This window comes from Alexandromys fortis, unplaced genomic scaffold (assembly GCF_014885135.2).
Source record: "Alexandromys fortis isolate MF-2015 unplaced genomic scaffold, M_Fortis_MF-2015_v1.1 scaffold_14, whole genome shotgun sequence".
Classification (NCBI taxonomy): domain Eukaryota; kingdom Metazoa; phylum Chordata; class Mammalia; order Rodentia; family Cricetidae; genus Alexandromys; species Alexandromys fortis.
In genome coordinates, this window is record NW_026067910.1 from 1,372,543 (window position 1) to 1,390,766 (window position 18,224).

At 47.3% G+C, this 18,224-nt stretch overlaps 1 protein-coding gene across 4 annotated transcripts in view; it reads right to left on the bottom strand.

The window, feature by feature from the left end:
- Window positions 1–14,219, bottom strand: part of Fyn (FYN proto-oncogene, Src family tyrosine kinase) — a 211,453-nt gene extending 197,234 nt beyond the window's left edge. For 2 of the 4 annotated variants that reach the window (XM_050138045.1, XM_050138046.1), the window contains exon 1: window positions 13,840–14,217. The gene's annotated coding sequence lies outside the window, so the exon portion shown is untranslated. Of the gene's footprint in view, window positions 1–13,839 lie in introns of all 4 variants that reach the window. The other 2 variants (XM_050138048.1, XM_050138050.1) reach the window with 2 other exon arrangements.
- Window positions 14,220–18,224: the final 4,005 nt, after the last annotated feature.

Consider the following 18,224-nt stretch of genomic DNA (forward strand, 5'->3'; position numbering starts at 1 on the left):
TTTGGTAGAATTTGCTCTGAGCACATCCGGGAGATGCACCTGCAGAGAGAGCCACTCCACAAGTAGAAATACTGTGGTGTACGCCTAAGTGCTATACACAGGTGCCTACCTCAAGGTCTAATCATAAATCTAATTCTGGAAGGATTGCAATAACTTCAGGAGAAAATTAGAAACAACTCGTTCTTCATTTAAAAAGACACCGGTGAGGTGAGTCCTGAGAACTGGCTGGATTGGGGAGCAGAGAACACCACTCTACATTGCTGCTAAGTCACAGGAACTGCTTCTCCAGTGTGTATGGACGCATGCTGGTAAGCTTTAAATGAAACTATCTCACAAATGCAACTTTTTAACTAGCCAGCCAAAACACACACACACACACGGTTCTGGAGCTGTATTTAGTGACTCTTTTCAACCACAGCACCCCATCTCTAGCTCTCCTGGCTCTTCCTGACAGACAAGGGAGAACAGGAGACGGATTTATGGCCTGAGATTAGCTCCAAGTGCTACAGGGATTTTCTGGCAGGATAATCCACGAGCGAGCGCTGTCCGGTCAGGCAGCTCCCACTACCCCTCAGAGCGGCACGTGCTTTTAAAACAGGCCTAGAGATTTCCCTGCAAACATTGCTAGGTATTTCAGGACACACAGGTTCTCAACCACATCTTCCTAAAGGCGGCAGCGTCCTCGTATGGATGCCAGTGAGGAGGGAAATGTAATTAAGAAGAGTTTTTCTCCCTCTCATCTGAGTGTTCTGGAAAGTACTTATGAATTAGACTTGGAAATGAAGCCCTGCATAACGGATGCTTTATTTAGTACATGGGGATTGAATAAAAATGAAGGGCATCTCCCTGGTGTTTAGGGACATCATTTCTAGCACTTTCCCCATTTCTTTTTAAAATACTGAATTAGAGCAACACATAGTAAAATTTCTCCTCCAGCGTTCAACATCAGGGCAAACCTGAGAAAGGCTTGAACTTCTAAGTACATTTCCCTGACCTCAGCTCCCTCCTTCCACAGCACTGATAAGAACCCTCAGCAGCTCAGCCTGGAGAGCCAATCCCTCACTGCACTCTGTGGTTCCAAGTTTACAGCTCTAGCCTTAAGGGCAGAACATCTCACGTCTAGCTCTAAGTAAGCCTGACACAGGTATCCTGAGCCATGACTTCCTCAGAGGTGTGTTAAGAGGGAATTCCTTGCCCTACCTCAAAGTAAAAATAGAGCCTAACTGCTCTGCTTGCGGTGCACACTCAACTGTGTATTTTAAAATATGCTGCCTTATTTCTCAATGGTTGGATTCAACTTAATTATCAACATTGCATTTCTGCTTATGATGGAAAAATATAATCTTGTTACAGTCTCTTAGGAGTTAAGACTTTGGTTGCTACGGGCAATTAGTCAATTAAATTCACCTCTCAAAGCCACTCCTTCCTTTCCCCTCTTCCCTCCAGGGAAAGATGACAGACCACAGGCAGTGATGAGGAGGGGGGTTGGTACAAGTGCTGATGGCCCCATGGGGTATTTCTTCCTTCTGTCTTTGGGTGTGGGCTTGGGTCTACAGACACACTGGTCAACTTCTCACTAGAGCCTGGCAGTATCTGCAGCCACGAGCTCAGCCAGCCTCTAGGGGTGAGACCAAAATGCTTCCTTCTCCCAGAATTCTCAGCAACTCCACACCCACTCAGAACCTAAGTAGGACTGACTCTCAGAATTCTCCCTATGTCATGTGTAAGCTTTGGGGAGTCGGGAGGGGACATGCTCCAGGCCTGGTTGGGCCTAAATGTGTTCATGGCAGGCACACTTCAAGGTGGTTTCTTCCCCAGAGTTCCACAGGGTAACAGCGCACACGTTCCTCTGCCTGCAGGGTCGTTCCACTCATCTGGAGCTACAGTGTCTGAATGCCCCCTTAGATGAATCTGAGGAAGGGGCATTGGGTCTCAATGACCATCCATCCCTTAAGTCAACTTCTCTGAGTCTCTGTAAGCTCCTCTCGCTAACCCAGGCGAAAATTTCTCCTTTCCATCTGGAGGGGAACAAGTCCTGCAACCTCCCTTCATGAGTTTCACATAAGCATGCCTGGCCTTCTGAGGTTTGGTTCCTGGGGACCCAGTTATTTTCCTTCTTACAAAGTCTGCCTCTTAAATGGAGACAGGCTAACCCTGGTCCCTAAAACATGCTTGAAAGGCCTGCTTGAACATCAACAGCTAAGCAAAGCGCTCTTGTCCTTGGCTATGCTCTGTCCTCACCTTAAAGTAAAAGGATCCTTAGCCGTCCATGGGGGAAGAGTCCCAAGGCAGCAGGAATCAGTAGAAATAGAAAGAAAACTGAGCATCAGTTAAAAATATGATTCCAGCTAAACCAGCTGCTCATGTTACAACATCTCCAGGGGTCCAGAACACTCATTAAGGATAAAAGCAACACATGTATATATCCTCCTTTCAAAACATTTATAAACATCTGAACCAGGGGCAAGGAGGACCAATGGCTTCCACTCTCATGTTCTCGGCGTCTGGTAGCCTTACTCTCTACCAGGACCAGGTTTCTACTGCTGAGGAGAATTCATTGAACACAGAGTCACCCTTGCATCCGCATCTGGCTGGAACCGTCCACCTCCCTGGCTTTCCTTATCTGAGAGCCTCTTCACCTTTTCTCTTCCAACATACCTACTGGGCTAACTCCTCAGAGATCAGGCTCATCCTTATTATTTTCAATTCAAGCCTAGAACCCACCCTGAGCTCTACTTTCAACTGGTTCGACGGATGCTTTCTTTAGTGTCTTAGAACACCCTGCCCACTTAACTAGTCAAGTCAGTACTGAATCCTAGGTCACCACTAGAGCTTTCTCATTCATGCAAAGTCACAGAACTGCTCTGAGAGGAACCAAGTTCCAATGGAGTGCCAATCTAGATTCTTCTGGTCCATCTGGTCACACGCTGAGTGCTCTCTGAACCTTTCCTAGGCTTCCCAAACCCTCTTCTATCCATCCCTCCACCTCTTCCTGCCTCACCGACAGCCCCCTCATTAGTACAGAGAATGGGCATCGGGAGCCCAGACGGAGGCTTGGGTAGAGCAGACCATCTTCCTTCTCAGGTCTGAGGAAGAACTGTTGCAGGGACAGGGCCAAGGTGTTTCACCCGGTGAAAAGACAACTTCCGTCCCAGTGGGAGAGATGAGGAACAGGCAAGGCATGTTCCTTAGATGTAACAAACCGGGAATTCAATCACTTCCGTGTGCTGGACTTTTCTCCGTGGTACAGTCTGAGTGGGCGCACTGTCGGGTAAGGAGTGGAACTAGTTCTTACAAGCAGCAGGTTCTCTGCAACACACTTGGAAGACATGAGCTGCAAGCTCTCCGTTTCCAGGGTAGACTGGAAGGGGCAGATCGGAACGGATAGACTAACGGACAGACTGGAATGAATAGACTAACGGACAGACAGGAATGGAGAGATTAATGCACAGATTGGGCTAGATAGATTAAAATGCTACCAATACCTTACAAAGCAGCTGGCTGAGGGTTCTTAGATTCTTCCCAGGCACCCCTCACTGGCTTCCAGAGGAACTCAGCCTCCAAAGGAACTATCTCCAACTCCAGCCATCCGAAAACAAGAGTATGTTCACTAGTGGCAAACTAGTGAGAATTCCTCGGTCTACTGTACTTAGAACAGGGCAAGGTGTAGCCCATTCTCTTTGCTTCTACCCCCAGGGTAAAAAAAAAAAAATCACAGAATTTTCACCCAAGAAGATGGAACACAGAATTCAAATTATCCCCTGAAAACAGAATGTGAATTCTGAGGATCCGGGGGGGGCAAAAGGATTATCTGAGGTACTGCCCACACGAGGGAAGTTTTCTAAAGACACATCTCCATCAAGCAGTATTACTGAAAACATGCAAGAACACTGTCACCAGCAAGCACATACGTGCACAGCTTGTTGTGGTTTTATACAATCATTGACAGTACTGACAATGGCGTGCACAGAAGTGGTTGAAGATGAACAAACTGCGGAAACAAATCAAGTGGGGACATTAGATGCCAACAAAGGGTGAAGAGCAGTGTGTGACCACCTACATGTAAGCCAGGGGACAGGAAACGTTAAGATCCTAGACTGCACGCTGAAAGCAAGCAAAATACCCCACCTCCACGTCCGAGCAGCAGTGAACACCGGGCACGCTCCCTTTCGCTTCTGCAGCTGCCCTACATCCAGAGAAAACGTTCTTCTTTCTGCCCCCCATCTGAGGGAGGCAGATGAAACCAGCACTCAGGGGAGGGCTGGCTAGGGGAAGCCATTAATGAGAACCCAGGCTCAGCTCACAGGTGGTTCAGAGGGCTTCTAAGAAACACCCGACAAACACCGCCCATTGTGCTGTTGTGTCTTTTGTTACAAAAATGACTAGATTGGTCCCTCCTGTCACCATGGAAAACAGTTTATAAAAAGCTCATTTCCTACCATTCCTTTGAAAGCCATACAAAAAAAGAAAAAGGAAAAAAAGAAAAAGACTGAAGCTGAGCTACAGCGTCAGATCCTCACTTTGCAGGACCTTAAATCTGGTATAAAACCCTCCTCCCCTGAAGAAGGAATTCTTCAGGTGAAGCCACGTGGAGAAGGCACCCCCACAGACAAAGTTGCCTTCCATATGGCTGAGGCAACGCAGTCCAGTGTGAAGTCCGGGAATGGGCAGGTCCGCGGTGGGGAGGCTGCAGGGCACAACACGTGTACCCAGGTGGCCCCTTCTCTTCCGCTGCTCACTACGATAGCTTCCAGCCTCCTCCAGCTGTGGGACCATTCTGTCTATTCTCCCTGGTCTCGCGTGTCACTCTGCAGTGTGGTGTCCTCTCCTCGGTGTGTTACCTCTCCTCTGCCTCTGCAAACTATGCTGATGAGAACCTAATGGCAGAGGGGAAGACCTAACCACGTTCCTGACTGCCTGAAATCTTCAGCAAAAAGCTCAAACTTCTGAGCAGAGTTCTTTAAATACATGCCGTTCTCAAGGTAAGGTAGGGCGTGAGCAGTCTAGGACCAACTGCTACACCTGCTCCAGAGTCAGTAGGGAACGCCCGGAAGCTCAACGCTCAGGAAGGTGCTGGTCTAATAACATGATATCCAGGAGACCAGCTGCACCCCAGACCTTGCTCCAGGCTCTTCGAGAGAAGCATCTACTGAACTTCTACTCATGAGGGACACCACCTAAGTTGTAAGTGGACAGAGCAAAAGATGGAACAGTCAACTATATGCGGGCACAAAAAGGACCAACAATTTCTTGGAAAGACAGGAGTCCCGCGTAAGTACAGGAAATCGAAGAGCTGGTCTCAGCTAAATGAGCAGTTGTTACCTTGCGGAGGACACAAAACTCTTTGAACCTTCGATTTCTCACGTCAGGTTCTAACTAGTAACACCAGACATCCTGTATTGGGAGGCAACAGTGAGATACAAAAGGCTAATGTAAGAAAAAGAAGAGATTGGGACTCCAGCTGGGCCTTGACAAACGGGAAGGATTCTAAGGGAAACGGAAGACTAGGGGTCTGGGAAAGGGGACTAACCGCAAGAACACATGATCCGTCTGTCTGTGTTGAAGATGTAGCGGGTGGACAGACATCTTGGCTAAGGAGTGAGGTGAGCCGGGTTTAACTTTAGGGGAATGCATGAGACCATGGAGGCTTTGAAGGCCGGGCTCAGGAATCTGAGTTTTTGCCTCCTACTCAGTGGGCTGTTAGCACGTGGGAGGGAACAGCATTAACACTGGCTCTCGCTGACAAGGACAAACGCCTAGCCATTAATCCAGAAGCAAAATATCTTTGCAAGCCAGAGTCAGAAGGATACATATTCCGAGGAGGAGGACCAGACCAAGGTGGACAATGAACTGGCTCAGAGCAACACTGTCAGGGAGGAGATGACGATAAGCGGTAAGAATTGCAAAATGTTTCCTGATAAGCCAGCTCCGGAGCCCACATCTGAGAACAGTAAGATGCTGGGTTTGCATTTCTCAGTGAGAAAATAAACGAGACCAAAGTGACACCCTCCAAACTGAGAGAATAGCCAGAGAAACTGTGAACAGAAACCAGCACGTCTTAAAACGTTCTTATGTTACTCATGTGCTGAAATTAAAATAAAATTAAAACAAAAAAAATCAAATTTTACTTGTGTCAGTATTTGAAAACGTTATGACTTTTAACAGGTGTGGAAATGAAGGAACTTCCTGATGGGCTTTTGCCTCTCGGTGGAGATTAAACTGGATAGGCTGTCACAGACGTACAGACCAGATCACTTTTTCTGGGGTTAAAGGGAGGACTGAGGAAAGTTCCCTGGGCTATGCTGTGAGAAAGGAGAACTGGCTTGTTTTAAATGTTCCGTTAGAGCCCTACTTTTCAATATAAAGCAGATGGACTCCTTACACAACTTCTGAAAACCTGCTATTTTGGGGTTCCTCAAAGATGGAAGCTCGGAACAAAATAGAGTCAGAATTCACTAGATAAAATCCCACAAGCGTATTCAAGAGGAGCAGAGACTTCGAAACCTCCAAAATGCCAAGAGGTCTTCTTGTGGCAGAGGCCAAGGCTCCCCAACTCTGGGTGTGTGGGGGGGGGTCATTTCCAACAATTCCTACACCTGCTCCCACATTGCACTCCCTGTACTCCGCGCCTTCTAGAAGCTCCTCCTCCTCCTCCTCTATTCCCGTGTCTCCACCGGGCTACAGAGATTTCACATAACCGCTCCGCTTTGGTTTTCTTGACAAGTGGGGCTAATCATGTCATGGAATAGAATAGCGCTGTATGCTACCCTGGCTAAGCACCCCCATATAGCCCTGACTTGCCAAGGGCTTACGTGTCGCTGTAAAAGTCCAGTACTCTCTGTCCCCCACCCATCTGACTCCCTCTGCTATGTATGAGTCAAGCCACAATGAGGGTGGCAAGCCAGCTCTGAGGTGAGGGAGGGGTGAAGGGGACTTCTCGGAGGAGAGTGCTCAGTGGCTACATCAGGGGTGAAGTTTTCACACTGGGGTAGAGGTGCCTGGCTGCTCCCTTTGCAGCGCAAAGGCAAAGAGGCGAAGTCTAAACAGCCTTAGAAGAGGAAGCACCCATGCCTGGCCTGGCTAGCTATTAGCTGTGTGACACACACGCACAGGTGACCTCACAGCTTTGAGCCTCGGTCTCTCCGTGTGACTAATGCGGACAATAACACTGTCCCTGTCACACAGAGTTGTTGTGATTTTAAAAAAAACGACTGTATGTAGAATGGCAAGCACAGGCCTCCAGGGTTCAATAAAAGGCTGGTGATATCTGGCCAGAACATTCAGACAATAATAAGAAGCTGTGGTGAGCTGTGCATATTATTTATCACCAAAGTTTTCTGATACAGGACCAAAACATGTTAATTCTCAGGAAAAAGTTTTGGAACAAGAATAAGCAATGAGCTAAGCCTTTCTGATACTATAAGTTTTCTTTCACAAAAGTTTACAGGCAATACGTGCCCAACATCTGCTTTCCCAACACAGCACGGTGTTGCTTGAGAGAGTGGGCACACTAACGCGGAATGGGATCTGTACTTCCTAAATGCACCCCAGGAGACCAAGGTGGCCTCCCATCCCGAGGGAGGTACAGAGCAGGCCCTGTGGAAACAGCTGGAGACCGACAGAAGCGTTCTCATCCAAATGTCACAACTCCGAGTCCAGCAAACACTGTTAAAGTTTCATGAGTCAGTAAGCATTATCTTTTCTTCCCGTGTTTTTATTAGGCCATAAATCCAGTTCAATTTACATCCTTCTAGGATTACTGTGTCCTAATCAAGTCCAGAGTGTCACTTATCCCTAAGCTGTCTATACAGCACGTCACCCAAGCCCATTGAGATAATGTTGTTGAGGCTACTTAGGTTGTTTTAAGAGCTAAAAATTAGATTTGCTTGACTACAAAACTCTCGAAGATGATCATATTTCTCTAAATAACTCAAGTCTTTTTTTTTTCTTTTCAGAAATCAAATGCATGGTTTTTCCTACTTTGTAGTTTCTTTTTCCTTTGCAGAATCAGGATACATTCTTAAGTCCAACTCAAGGGACTGAAGTGTAAATAGGTTACAGTTCTGCTTGTCTGATGGAAACAAAGAAACCCTTTACAGGGCTGACTCCGGAATGCCTTTATGTTTCTGTTCTCAGGGATAAAGAAGCCGCTACATTTCTTTAAAAAAAAAAAAGTAGAAATGCTGTTTCAACCACACCACATAAGCAAATGTCCTGCCTTTCCTATCGTTTCTTGATCTGAGACTGACAGTCTTCCATGATCTCTTTCAAAACACTTAAATTTTCCTAATGTACACACAATATATATGAACATGCACAAACAAACACGGTGTCGCTCAACATCATGGGCATACATAGTATGACCTCTGCTTTTTAAATGCTTGTGTGTGCACTTGCGTGTGCATATGTGCATATACACATATTATACATTATCAGTAAACACACAGCTTACTGATAAGTGGGGTGTGATTTTTAAGAGCTTTACTTTGGTCAGTTCACTCAGTCTCCATTTCAAGCAGTGTTTCTCAACCTGTGGGTAGTGAGCCATGGGAGGTTCAAATGACCCTTTCACAGGGGTCACCTTTAATCTCAGCATTCAGGAGGCAGAGGCAGGAGGACCTCTGTGCATGTGAGGTGAGCCTGGTCTCTCTCCAAAGTGTTTCTCCAGGACACCCAGAGAAACACAAACACACCAAGAAAAAAAGCCATCAGAAAACACAGGTATTAGCCGGGCGATGGTGGTGCACGCCTTTAATCCCAGCACTCGGGAGGCAGAGGCAGGCGGATCTCCTGTGAGTTCGAGACCAGCCTGGTCTACAGAGCTAGTTCCAGGATAGGCTCCAAAGCCACAGAGAAACCCTGTCTCAAAAAGCCAAAAAAAAAAAAGGAAACAGATATTTACATTATGATTCAGAAGAGTAACAAAATTACAGTTATAAAGTAGCAATGAAATTTTTGGTTGGGGAGGTCATCACAACATGAGGAACTGTATTAAAGACTTGTAGCTTTAGGAAGGTTGATTTAGAAGAATTGGGAGCAGAGAGAAGGCTCAGAGGTTAAGAATGTATAACAATCTTGGAGAGGACCCTAGCTCAGCTCCTTGAACTCATATAAGGCAACTCCCAGCTGTCTGTATTTCCAGCTCAGGGGCTCTGACACCTGTACTCATGTGCATCCACCACCCACCCCCATCCTACATATTAAAAAAAAAAGACAAAGAAATTGAAGTAAAGATCAGGTCATACATCTGGGATGACCAAACCTGGACCCCACCTCAGCTCCATGCTCTCTACCCCACCCCTCCCTTTAACTGAAAGGCATAAAACCTGGGATAAAACCTGGGGGCTTTGGCTCTTGGGATGGGTTACCAATTCTCTCTGGAGTTCATTTTGCCTCAGGTGAAATTAGCATGTTTAACTATATGATCCTTAAGACTCCAGACTCCATGACCTGCAACCTTGAGAAACTCTACAAGGGATTCTCTGGGCAGGCGTGCCTGACTGCGCACATATCTGTGGTGAGGACAGCCAAGGCTGCTACCACTCTCTCCGGTCATGTACCCAAACTTCCCGTGCTAAATCCAATGGCACTTTCTATCCTGTCTCTGGTCAACTCTCTGGCTCCAGCTACTACTACCCACCCGAGCCCTGGCCTGTCCCCTATCTGGGATACCCTCTACTGAGGGCCTGCACCCCTATTTCTATGGCAGGGCTCGCCTTGGCCACATCTATTCTATTGGCATATTCTTCCTCAAGGGGTATATTCCATGGCTTCAAGTATTTTGCAATTTGCTACTAGCAGACTGACTTTTGAATCTTGGTCCTCTTCCCTAGTTCCAGACCCCCCCAGTCGTCTGCACAGGAGTCCTAAGTGGCCACAATGAAGCCACCACCCTGCTCCCTTACGGGTCTCCACCTCGTTTCAGGGATGTCTCTACTCTGTCTCAATCTTTCTCACTCTGTCTCGACAAACTCATTTCCTTTCAGACCTGCATTTGTTGTTCCCAGAGTCTGCAAACAATTCTGCCGGGATGGCTCTTGTCTCTCTCAGGTCATGCTCCACACTACGACCAAGTTATGTTCCTAAAATACAATGTGACCCATGCCACATCTCTACTTGGGACTCTTACGGCACTCAAGATGGGTACCTGAAGAAACACTTTTCAATTTCTCCTTCAGCTCTGTCTTATCCCTCTGTCCATCTCTCCACTGCCCCCACCTAGTCTTGAACTAGCTGCATCATCCTAAACAGTTTGTGTAGTCACTTTGGGGCATTTTTTTCCTGGTACAGTGAATTGCCAAAAAAAAAAAAAAAAAAACCCTCAGCTAAGCAATCCTCATTTGTCTCCTCCTTCACCTAGTGTGGCATAGGGCAAGGATACTGTAGCCACCCACACTAATTGAGCCTGATCCTGACTTCCCTGGAATTTGATTTTAGATTAGTTACTCAAGAATTACTGAAATGTGTAATTTTCCGTCTATAAAATGGTGATTATCAGAGGCATGGGCTCATATCATTATTGTTCAGAGCTGAGCCTAAGCGGAACATGACATGCAGTGAATGCCCGATAAATATTAACATTGTTTATTGCTGTCCTCTCCTCTAGTAGGCTGTGGGCTTCTGAGGAACCAGGGCACGGCAAGTATTCATTGCCACTGCCCTATCTTTTTGTTATCTTGCACAAAACAACATAATGAACCCGTGTTTGCAGAAAAGATAAATACAAGAAAATGGCCATTGCAAAAATAAAAATATATTATCAACTGTGATAACTGATAGAGACAACTCCTGCCACAATGCTGAGACCTGTGGAGACTGGGAACCTTCTGGAACGCTAGCAGTCCTCCACTCCAGCTCCCAAAGCACACTTAGCTTCCACGCAATGTGCTGGATGAAAAGACCCAGGAAAGCTGGTGATGAAATCTCACCTGTCCTACATGTTGACGGAGAAAAGGGGAAGTTCAGTTCCCAACGAAAAGAGGAAACAGACAGACGATGCTCGCTCCCTCGTCCATGCTGCCCAGTCCCCATGTGCCAATTTCTTACTTTTCTTAATTACTTAAGGAAAATAAGTTAAACGGAACCATGATCTGTAAGGATCCTCCCTGGACTCTTTGGAGTCTACAGAACTGCCAAATAGAAACTAGGCCAAGATAGGTGCTTCTGAGGCAAAAGACCACATCAAAGTCCACAGAGCAGCGTCAAATAATGGAACGGCAAGAGACTGCCTACATCCAGACCAAAGCACGTTAAGGGGAGATGCACCCTCCGCACCAATCTATCAGCTGAAACAGGTGACGAGGGAAAGCCATGGCACGGTGGAAGAGTGGGACCCAGAGTCTCTCACTGCACAGGAGAAAGCCATCTACTGAACAGAAACACCTACTGGGGACTATCACATGAGCAAGAATAAATATCTTTTGTTTTGTACTGCTCTATGTTTTCAGGCCTATTATAGCTGTTAGCATGTGCCTACTTAAAACACATGTTAGTTAGGTACCTATCACTGACCTAATTCACATTGGCTGCTCGCTAAATGAAGTCACCAAGTAACACCAGCTAAAGTATAACTTGAGGGAAAAACAAGACAAGCCAGATTAGGTTCTCTTCTCAAGGCACTCCTGGCCAGTTCATGGCCGACACAGAAGACAAACAATATCTGATGATGATGTTGGAAGACAAATCTGGAGACCTGGTGGTCTGTTTGGAGCAGAGTTGTGAGAGAGAAGGGTTCGGAAGAGAGGTGACATTTGTGCTGGGCCTGGAGGGTATCAACTTCAAACTGATGGGGTTGGAGACTCCAGACCCCGGGAAAGTAGGGCGCACTCATTCCTGTTCAACCTTATTATTAGTGAGTTCCTCTAACTTGGGCAGCACAATGTGCGTTTACTGCGTACCAACTTTCCTTCCTGGGTCTAGTATCCCAACAAATAAGCCTTTGTTTTCAGAGAACATTTAGTATGAACCCTTCTGTCTTTTTTTTTTTTCCTAATGTAAGAAGTTACACAAGGAACATCAGAGTACAGCAACATAAACTTTTCAGCTAAAACGGCTAAAGAACAGACTTGGGACAGTTTTGTCACTTTCAACAGCCGAGAAGCCACAACCCGGGTCAGCAGTCTGGACATACCAAGCCTGAGATTTACATTAACATTTCCGCCTTCAGAGGAACATTGCAGGTTCTGAATTCAAACATCCACATCCCCTGTTAACTACCCCCAAAGCTTTAGAGTTGAAACCACTTCCTCTGAGATCTGAGTTTCTTCATCTAAAGAACACTTGGTACTCCTGAGGCGGAGACGGGGACACAGAGCACAAAGGATGGAAAAGTATTGTAATTGCTTTGGTGGTGAATGGAAAGACGTGGGCATTCAAAGTCAACCTTGAAACCAACAAGTGCTGTCTCCAGTGGTCTTCCAAATGCAGCCCAGTGTTATTCTATCCACAGCCCCGGTTACTTAAATAAAAGGGGCAGAGCAACATTGCTGAGCAGACCAGAGCACATTTCAAAAGACTTCATTCAGCAAAGTGGCCTTGCACTTTAAGGGCTGCCTCAGTCTTGTTAAACAGTTTGATTCTGACTCAGAAACAATTTTTTTTCTGATCCTCCATCAATTTATTCTGTTTCAGGTATCAGTACCTATCCCCAAAAAAGGAAGAGGAAGAAAAAAGGGGAGGAGAGGAGGTTTCCTTGAAAGTATAGCAACTCCTAAGACAGCTGAGATAATCCCCCTCCCCCTTAAATAGAAAAAAACTGCAGTTGCAACCAGAGGGTGAATACAGCAAAATGCCTGCACCTGCCGCCCCGGATCTGGGAGCTTTCATTTTTTTTTTTTGGTAAATGTGGCAGAAAGGACTAAGAGATCAACAGCTTCATCAGAAAGAAAAGGAAGGCCCCAGGATGAGAAACAAGAAGCACGGTGCCCTGGGTACTTCTCTATGAACTGAAAGGGCTCTTTGTGTCACACACACACACACACACACACACACACACACACACACACACACACACACACTGAGCGAGTCTGATTTATTGGAGGAAGGAGGGGCAAAATGGGTGATTTTATTATCCCTCCTCCCAATGAGTCCCAGCAAACGCCTCCTGGACCCAAGCTTGGTGGCCTCTTTCTAGCCAGTCCCTTCTGCCTGTGGCCTCAGAGATAAGAGAGCCTGGAGGCGACCAAACAAAACCATCCACCGACCTAGGGAAGTAGGGAGGAAATCCAGCGACTGGAGAAGGGAGGAAAACCGAGCTTGACAGAGCAGAAGGGGTGGGGGACAGAGGAAGAGGAGGGAAGGCCGGGCACAGGGGAAAGGGGAAGGGTGGGTGGGTTGTGGCACAGGAAGGGTGAAGGGGAGGGTGGGGGAAGTGCAAGGGAGGTTCCAGAAATAGGCAGGAGGATGCGCTGGGGAAGGCGAGGGCCGCCGAGGGAGGAGGCCGAGAGGTGGAGGAGTGGGGCAGGGGTTGGGTGGGGAGGAAAGCAGCACGGGGCATCAATTATTAAGTGATTACATCATCCCTGACATTAAAACAACACACACACAGCCCGGGTCCCCGCCGGGGGCCGCGAAAGGAGGGCGGGGGCGGAGCTGGGCCAACCTCGCCCCCAAGCCAATTCCTATTTTTCACCCGGCGCCCGCCGGTGGCCGAGGAAATGGACCCCGGTGCCCACTCAGCCTCGGGCGGCACCCCGCATCCGTGTCCTGCGTCGCGGGGAGCCCGGGGCTCGGCGCCCCGGAGGCTGCGCGGCAGGACCGCAGCGGAGGCAGCCCATGCGGGGGCGCTGGGCCGGGCGTCTCCGCAGCATCCCGCGGCTCCGCGCATCCCCGGCAGCTTACCTGTGTGGCGTGGCGCTCGGCTCCGGAGCACATTCACATGGTCCTCTCTCTGCCCTCCTCCGGCGCGGCCCAGGCGGCTCCGGCGGCTCCGCGGCGGGGCCCGGGAGCTCGTGGGCCTCGCGAAGCGCCGAGGGGGCGGCGCCGGTGTCCCCGGCCCGGCAGCCCGGTCCCTCCCTGGCTGGCGCGGGCGGTGGCTTTGTGTGCGCCCGGGGAGTCCTCGGAGCGCTCCGGCTCTAGGCGGCCTCGCCGCGCTCCTGGCCGGCGGGAGGGCGGGCGGGTCTCGGAGGCCCGGCGCACGGCGACCCCTCCTCCTCTCCGCGGAGCCCCCTCCCCGCCGGCTGCGCTCCTGACAGATGGCGCAACTGCACCGACGCGCCGCCGCCGCGGCTTCTCGCAGCTACTCTCGCTGATGCTCGGGTTGCTCCGGATCCCGAGGAGTGCGAGAGGGGGCGGGACATGCTCTGAGACTGTCAGATCGCTCTGTCCTATCAAAGGGCCCTCTGGGAGCTGAGGGCCGTAGCCATTGGTGCGCGTGTGGGAGGCGGGACGGCTCTGGGTGGGGCCGCCGAGTGGGTTGAGCGTTACTGTGGTGGCGGGCATCCTGGCATGCGGGCTGTGCAGGGTGTGCGAGAGGATGCGAGGTTGGAGGAGGAGGTGTGTATCTGAAGACCGTGTGGAGTTGGGAGTTGGTGGGGTGAAAGGAGAGAGCAGAAGCTATGAGCTGCTTTCTACTTTGCTAGTAGAAATTGGCACCTGCCATTGCAGCCTAACAGCCATGGGAACCTATTTTTCCAGAGAAATAGCCTCGTCTTTGAGAGTGGGAGAGTGAGAGGATAAAATGGGAAGGTATCAAGAATGGCGATGGCAAAACAGAGAAGTGAAGAGCAAAGTAGAGAAGTACCATTGCAGAAACTGGGAAAGCTAGACGACCCCGCAAACGCACAGCAAATAACAACAACAGCAACATCACATTTTATTTGTCTCACTTTCTTGGGTACCCATATATCTTTCTTTTACAGAACAAGTCAGGGGAAAGTATTGCTGAAATGCGAGGGGCCTGCAACAAAGAAACCCCTAACCACACAGCAGAGAGTGTTTGCACCCTTTCTCCTGATGGTTAGAAGTAGCCATTGCTTGTCTGGCTTCGTGGGACATTTCAAACCTCTGTTGGTCTTCTTGTTTTCACTCGTTGCTGAGCAGAGCTTTTTGCTCAGATTTTCCTTGATGAAATAATGGCCGGGTTGGTATGCAGTTGGGAAAGCCTCGGTCTTTATTTCCGATCCAGCTTTTCTATGGCAGGATGTAACTTCATAAAAAGAAACACGTCGCCTTCCTGATTTTCTTTATAGGTAATTCCTGTTTACCAAAAGCTCTGTTTTAAGACATGTTCAGAATCAGTTTTCCTTAATGATTTTGGCAAGAAACTCCCCTCTTCCCCCCCCCTCAGCAAATCTAATCTTCTAAGAAGTACATTTAAGCGAAGCAGCCTTGACTTTAGAGCTCAAAGTCTTATCTTTCCTACCGACTACTTTCCCTCTCTGTAGTTTAAAAATACCAGTCACTCTTGCTGACTTTTTTTTTCTCTTTTCTGAGGTGCTTCTTCTTTTTCTTTTATTTTCTTTCTTTTTATTCCATCTTTTTTTTTTTGAGAAAGTTGCTACTGTTTAATAAAAGATTCTCACATGATGGATGAGGAGACTGAGGACAAGAGGAGGTGACACTCAGGAATTCCATGTCCAATCTCTTCCTGAAGTCCGGAGCAGATGGCTGAAGTCACCTCATTGTTTATAGTTTCTTCCAGAGGAGTCACTTTTTTGGCATCTGTAACGTAATGGCTTCTCTGTGTAATTAGTGGACAAATGAAAGCCAAAATAGTTAAATGACGAATTAACCAACTCCCAGCAAGACTCCAGTCTTTATTTTTAGTTCTTTACTTAACTCGCTTTATAGCAAAACAAAACAGAAACCCTTCCTAAGTATAGCTTTAGAGGGATTGGGTCTCCACAGGATTTACTGAAATTGTGAACAAGTGACTAAGCCAGGCAAAGATGTCAGGATTATTTCCCCTCTGACCTGCACCCGAAGGTCTCCTCGGTGAACTTGACTTAAAGATCAACAATGATGTTCCCGGCCTGCCCGAGGCAAGGTATATGTCCCTCTAAAACCTGCAGGTTTGTGTTGGTTTTGTTGTGGTGAGGGGTTTTTTGTTCGTTTGTTTGCTTGTTTGCTTGCTTGCTTGCCAGGTTTTTGGAGACAGGATTTCTCTGTGTAACAGCCCTTTCTGTCCTAGAACTCGCTCCTTAGTCCAGGCTGGCCTCAAAGTCACATAGATCTGCCTGCCTCTGCCTCCCGAGTGCTGGGATTAACAGCGTGCACCACCACTGCCTGGCCAGTTTTATTTTCTTATTTTCTTACAGGCAGCATCTATTACATGAACTAGAATGGAGAGGTTGTTCTAGAATTTCTCTTAGATTTTCTGTTACTTGGTTGGTGTTCATTCTATTTCTTTCACCTTAAAGTTTCCTGTTTCTATTCTGGTGTTCTTTTTTGTTTTGTCTAATCTGTTTTTCCTGTTTTGCTTTCAAAGTATATTTAGCATTATTCACTCATGTAGATGGAGACTGCTTCATTTCCTGGCCACCCAGACCCAAATAATTACACAGAAACTTTATTAATTACAACACTATTTGGCCAACAGCTTAGGCGTCTTTCTAGCTAGCTCTTATATCTTAAATTTACGCATTTCTGTTCCATCTATGTATCACCACAAGACTGTGGCCTATTGGTAAGGTTCGTACTTCTTTCTCCTTTGGCAGCTACTAGGCATCTCTCTGACTCTGCCTTCATTCTTCCTGTATCTCTGCTTGGATTTCCTGTCTTGCTATATTCTGCCTTGCCATAGGTCAAAACAGTTTCTTTAGTATATCAACAAAACATATTCATAGCATACAGAGGGGCAATCCCACATCACACTAAAGTTTGTATCATCTTAGTTAGATTTTAGTTTTCTTACCTATCAAAAAAAAATGATTGCTCCAACTAAAAAACTATGTGCAAGGATGAGCTAGGGGAATGACTCAGTGGATAAAGGACTTGCTGTGAGCGTGAGAATCCGAGGATGGGCCCTGTAAACATATTTTATAAAAGTTGGGACAGAGGCAAGTGTCTGTAGCTCCAGGTTCAGTGAGAGACCCTGTCTAAAATTATAAGTTAGAGAAATAATTTAGAAAGCCTGACCTTGACCTCTGACTTCCATAGGCATTGCACACACGTGCAAGTACACCCATAAACACGTATACACACCTACCCCCATCATAGATATACAAATATGTACAAGGGAAATGCATCCCAAAATGACCACGAGCTAGCATATGCCCAAAGGACCTGACCTCATACCACATAGCAGCTTGCCTAGCTGTGTTCATTGCCGTTCTAGTCATCATAACTAGGAAATGGTCACAGCTCAAGCATTCTTCGGCTGAAGAGCGGATAATAAAAATGTAAGACAGATACCAATGCAATATTCAACAGTAAAGAAAAATGAAATCAAGAACTTTTCAGGTAAATGCATGGAACTATAAAAGATCTTATTGGTTGATGTAACTCAGACCCAGAAAGACAAACAGCACTTGTTCTTTCTCATCTTGATTCCGAGTCCAAGTCCCCTCAGATGGGAGTGCTTACTCTGGAGTCACTGCAGAAACCAGGAAAGTAAGGGTGACCATAGCAGGAGTGAGGAGCAATATAGAAGGGAATAGCAGGGAACAGGCAACTTGACGGGGGAAAAGGAGAAAACGGAGGCAGTGATTAGGGAGAAGAAAGAGGTAGGAAGTAAAATAACAATAAGGATGTTCAAAAAAGTTATACTCATATTATTATCTATTCACATAGAAATTAAATACAAAACATGCCGGGGTATACCTATACATTTGGTTTTGTTTAAATGAAATCTTAGTCACCCCCCTGCCCAAGAGCCATAGACCAGCTAACAAAACCCCTCCACCAGGTATGGGAAGTCCTATTTGGAGCTGTTAGTCAAGGTTGTCCAAAGAAAGTCTCAAAACGTTTTAGAATTTTGCTGTCACTCTTGGTTGCCTCCAAAAGGTGGCCGGGAAGTCCCTATTTCTGAAGATACTATGCACTTCAGACATAGGCGCAAAAGGACCTGTGCTGGGTCTCATCTAAGAGCCTCCTCTATGCTGACCAGTTCTCATGGTACCAGAAAGTGTCATGCAAACTTCCAAGGGAGGAAGCAGTCACTAGTTCTACTTGGCCCATGAATCGCAACAGTGGCCAGCTTGGCACAACAATCCTCAGGGTGCAATAATGGCACTCATACCTTGGTGGTGGAAACCAACAGCTCTCTAATTGGACTTAAACCCTGC